The sequence below is a fragment of the Trichechus manatus genome, unplaced genomic scaffold (assembly GCF_000243295.1).
Source record: "Trichechus manatus latirostris isolate Lorelei unplaced genomic scaffold, TriManLat1.0 scaffold00046, whole genome shotgun sequence".
In the NCBI taxonomy this organism is placed as follows: domain Eukaryota; kingdom Metazoa; phylum Chordata; class Mammalia; order Sirenia; family Trichechidae; genus Trichechus; species Trichechus manatus.
This window is the reverse complement of record NW_004443982.1, coordinates 17,409,378-17,414,783: the sequence shown is the minus strand read 5'-3', so window position 1 is coordinate 17,414,783 and position 5,406 is coordinate 17,409,378. Positions and strand designations below refer to the sequence as shown.

At 38.8% G+C, this 5,406-nt stretch overlaps 1 protein-coding gene across 2 annotated transcripts in view; it reads left to right on the top strand.

Moving 5' to 3' along the window:
- The window catches only part of SYTL5 (synaptotagmin like 5), a 170,454-nt gene that overhangs the window by 123,141 nt on the left and 41,907 nt on the right, over positions 1-5,406 (top strand). The window lies entirely within an intron of this gene.

Sequence of the window (5,406 nt, the reverse complement as noted above, 5' to 3'; positions counted from 1 at the left end):
ATTTTTTAATGAGATGGAGAAGCAAATCACCAAATTCATATGGAAAGGGAAGAGGCCCCGGATAAGTAAAGCATTACTCAAGAAGAAGAACAAAGTGGGAGGCCTCACACTACCTGATTTTAGAACCTATTATACCGTCACAGTAGTCAAAACAGCCTGGTACTGGTACAACAACAGATACACAGATCAATGAAACAGAACTGAGAATCCAGATATAAATTCATCCACCTATGAGCAGCTGATATTTGACAAAGACCCAAAGTCCGTTAATTGGTGAAAAGACAGTCTCTTTAACAAATGGTGCTGGCTAAGCTGGATATCCATTTGCAGAAAAATGAAACAGGATCCATACCTCACATCATACACAAAAACTAACTCAAAATGGATCAAAGACTAAATGTAAAACCTAAAACTATAAAGATAATGAAAGAAAACATAGAGATAGTGCTAGGGGCCCTAATCTATGTCATAAATACAATATAAAGCATAAATAAAAATGCACAAACTTTAGAAGATAAACTAGATAACTGAGACCTCCTAAAAATTAAACATGTATGCTCATCAGAAGACTTTACCAAGAGAGTAAAAAGAGAACCTACAGACTAGGAAAAAGTCTTTGGCAACAACATATCTGTTAAAGGTTTAATCTCTAAAATATGTAGAAAATGTCAACAACTCAACAACAAAAAGACAAACAACCCGATCATAAAATGGGCAAATGACATGAACAGACATGTCACCAAAGAGGACATTCAGGCGGCCAACAAATACATGAAAAGATGCTCATGATCATTAGCAATTACAGAGATGCAAATCAAAGCTACGAAGAGATACCATCTCACACCTGCAAGAATGGCAGTGATGAAAAAAACAAAAAACAATAAATGCTGGTGAGATTTTGGGGAGATTGGAACTCTCATACACTGCTGGTGTGAATGTAAAATGGTACAACCAGTATGGAAAATGATCTGACCCTTCCTTACAAACCTAGAAATAGAAATACCATATGATCCTGCAACCACACTCCTAGGTATACATCCTACAGAAATAAGAGCCATCACACGAATAGACATGCACACCCACGTTCGTTGCAGCATTTTTCACAATAGCAAAAAGATAGAAACAACCAAAGTGCTCATCAATGAATGAATGGATAAACAAACTATGGTACCTACACACAGAGGAATACTACACAACAATAAAGAATAATGATGAATTGGTGAAATATCTCACAACATGGATGAATCTGGAGGACATTATGCTGAATGAAATAAGTCAGTCACAAAAGGACAAATATTGTATGAGACCACTATTATAAAAAGTAAATAAAATGTCTACACACAGAAACAATCTTTGGTTGTTGAGGGGAGAAGGGGAGTGGAGGGAAAATAACTAACTAGATAGTAGACGTGTTAACTTTGGTGAAGGGAAAGGCAATAAGCAATAATAGGGGAAGTCACCAAGGCAAAGGAAGACACTGAGAGGAATGCAAAAAAAAGGCAATCACAGTAAATACTATAATATACACAACCCTACAGCAACAGAAAAAAATAATTTTAGAAACAGATACATAGGTAGATATGTATGCTGAATAGGGGTAAGAGGGAGTATAGGACTATACTCACATACATATATAGGTTTAGCTGTGGATATTATTACATACATATTTGAATGTGCAGCATGTATATTCATATATATAGTAGAGCACACAGGGGGTACAGTCATAGAAGCTTCCTAAACACAACCAAACACCTTATGGGACCGAGTTGCTGAGGCTGAGAGCTAGGGTCCATGGTCTCGAGGTACATCTATGACAATTGGCATAACATAGTTGGTAAAGAAAATGTTCTACATCCTACTTTGATGGGTAGTGTCTGGTGTCTTAAAAGCTTTCAAGCAGCCGTCTACGATACAACTATTGGCCTCATCCTCTCCAGAGCAAAAGAGAATGAAGAAAACCAAAGACACAAGGAAGCAATTAGTCCGAAGGACTAATGGACCATATGAACCACAGCCTCCACTAGCTGGAGACCAGAAGAACTAGATAGTTACCACCAACAACCACTCTGACAAGGATCACAGTAGAGGGTCCCAGACAGAGAGGGAGAAAATGTACAAAATTCAAATTCACAAAAAAGACCAGACTTATGGTTCTGACAAATACTGGAGGAATCCCCAAGCCTATGGCCCCTAGACATCCTTCTAACTCAAAACTGAAGCCACTCCTGAAGTTTACCTTTCAGCCAAATATTAGAAATGTCTATAAAACAAAAAATAACACCTGTGAGGAATGTGCTTCGTAGAACAATTAAGTATACGAGAGCAAATGGGCAACACCTGCCCAACAGCAAAGCCGAGAAGGCAGGAAGGGGCAGGAAAACCAGATGAATGGAAATGGGGAATCCAGGGTAGAAAGAGGGAGACTGCTGACACGTTATGGGGATTGTAATCAATGTCACAAAACAATTTGTGTATAAATTATTGAATGGGGAACTAATTTGCTCTATAAACTTTCACCTAAAGCACAATAAAATGTTCAAAAAAAAGACAAAGAAGTATTATTTTTCAAGTATTAAAGAGAAACAACTTTCAACTTTGAACCTAGAATTTTATATTCCATTAAAGAGGGTTTATTTTTTAATGAGGACATTAAAATTATTCTCAGGAACACAGGCCTCCAAGGTTTGCCACACAAAGACCCACACTGAAAACAGTTTTGGATGAAATACTTAAGAGAAGAAAGAAATACAGGAAATGTTGCAAGGTATATAAAAAGTAAGGGTGGTTCTAAAGTTGTTGTCTTAATAAATATAAAGCTAAAACCAAAGAGAGAAAATGTGTGTGTGTGTGCATAGACATAATAAACAAGAATTTAAATTCTGTTTAAAATCATACTCATTATGTTCTCTGACATCGATTCAATTAAGTTAGGCATTAATAACAAAATCATAAGCTAAATATCCCCACAAATTTGCAAAGTAAAAATACACTGCTAAATAATTACTGGTTTAAAAAAGAAATCATAGAGCAAAGATCAGAAAAACTAAGTCAAACAGAGTCACACGTCAATCCTGAAACCCTAAGCATCAAATGAAGAGATAAAGAACTCAGCCAAGCACTGAATGGAATAAGAAACTGACCGAGAACAGAGAGTGAGGAGAGATACATGCAGAGGTCTCCTATCAACTACTGCAGCACGGATCCGCCATCTTGGACTCCTATCGGAGATCAGCGAACAGGGGGTACAAGAAAGCAGCTTCATGGAGTTTCCAGCAGGAGACAGAACAACCGGTAACCAGCGATATAGGCTTTCCCACACTCCACCCTTCTTCACCCCCACTTAGCCTCCTCTGCTCCCTGCAGCCACAGTCTCTTGGCCGGGAAGCACAAGCTTCACGCCGGTGTCGCTGGCATTCCACTGGCCTGCACTGGCCAGCTCCCTGAGTGCCTTTTGTTGGCTGCTGGTTGTGCTTTTTTCCACTTCTTTAGATTTCTACCTTACCTTTCACCACCTCCCCCTCCTTTCTCTCAAATACCTGGCTCCGTGCGCCATCTTCCCTTCTTCCTGAAAGGCTGCGAAACACCAGTCGACTATGAAACTTCTTCCTGGCCCATGCCACCATGCTGGTGGGACGCCTGGGGCTTTTTTGTTTGTTTGCTCTGATTTGTTCTGTTTTTATTTCTTTGTTTTCTTTTTCTATTCTTGGCTTGGGAACCCCTTCTAGCCAGGCAGTACCACGCGGCTTCAAAGATATTCCCTTACTCTGCAAAGATGCACAGGGACATCCCTGGGGGCATTTCTTTTTTCTTGTTTGTTTCTTTTTTTGGGGGGGTTGGTTGTTTTTTGTTTCTTTGTTTTATTTTCTTCTCTTTCTTATTCCGTTTTTCTCTTCATTTACAGTCTCTCGATTTATTCATTTTTTTCTTTTACCCTTTTTCTTTTTTTTCTTTTTCTTTTTCCCCATTTTTAAGTCTCTCATCTCTCCACTCCAGTAGCAATCTCCCATAGCACTTTTTTGTTTGTGTGTGTTTTTAGCTCCTGTTCCTTTCTCCTCTCTCTCATCTTTCCCATACCCATCTTAGCTCCACACATCACAATCTACCCCCTTATTCCTGCCTACCTGAACCATGCACTGAACATCACACTCCCAAGCAGCACAGGCATGGCCTACTGGAACCTGCCCTGCACTGATTCCCAGTCTGCATTGTCAGCCCTGGTACGTACCACAAACAACCCATCCAAGCAACTCCCCTTCAGCTGGACCTGCCCTGCTGTACTGTACCTGAGTGACCGACACTGCCCATTGGAAAAGGAGGTGAAAAGTATCATGCCCACAGATGAGCAAACAACAAGGAACACACAGCCCACCTGCTCAGACATAAACAAATAAAAAAAAAGCAGGACGAAACAAACAAATATACAATCAATAAACGAGGAAAATAACCACTGAATGCCCCAAAGACAGCCGACAATATCAAAACATTTACAAAAACAGGACAGGATGGTTCTAGTAAGTGTCCAAAATGAAACACCAGATGACCTTCCAGTAGAAGAAAAGGCACTAGACCTAACTGATAGGGAATTCAAATCTCTAATATTCAGAATTATCCAAGAGTTGAAGGAAAAAGCAGAAAAAAATGAGGAAAAAATAGACAAATTCATGGAAAAGTCAGATAAATTCATGGAAAATACACCAAAAAAATGGAAGAATTCAGGAAAATAATGCAGGAACAAAATACCAAAATAAATTCACAACTAGAAATCATACAAAAACAATAATTAGAAATCCAAAAGATAAACAACAAGATTTCAGAAATGGACAGTGTCATAGATGGGCTGAGGAGCAGGTTTGAAACGATGGAAGATAGGATAAGCGAAATTGAAGACAAACACTTGGCTACAAATCTGATTGAGGAAAAATCAGAAAAAAGAACAAAGAAAAATGAAGAGACCCTGAGAATTATGTGGGATACAATCAAAAGCAAAAATCTGTGAATGATTGGAGTTCCAGAACAGGGGGAGAAAACAGAAAACACAGAGGGGATCATTGAAGAATTGCTGACAGAAAACTTCCCCAATATCATGAAAGATGAAAACCGGGCCATCCAAGAAGCTCAACGAACCCCATATAGGATAGACCCCAAAAGAAAATCACTAAGGCATATCATAATCACACGCACTAAAACCAAAGACAAACAAAGAATCCTGAGAGCAGCTCAAGAAAAACAAAAAGTCACATACAGAGGATAAACAATAAGACTAAGCTTGGATTATTCAGCAGAAACCATGCAGGCAAGAAGTCAATGGGATGACATATATAAAACCTCGAAAGAAAAAAATTGCCAGCCAAGAATAATATATCCTGCAAAACTCTCGTTCAAATATGATGGTGAAATTAGGTCATT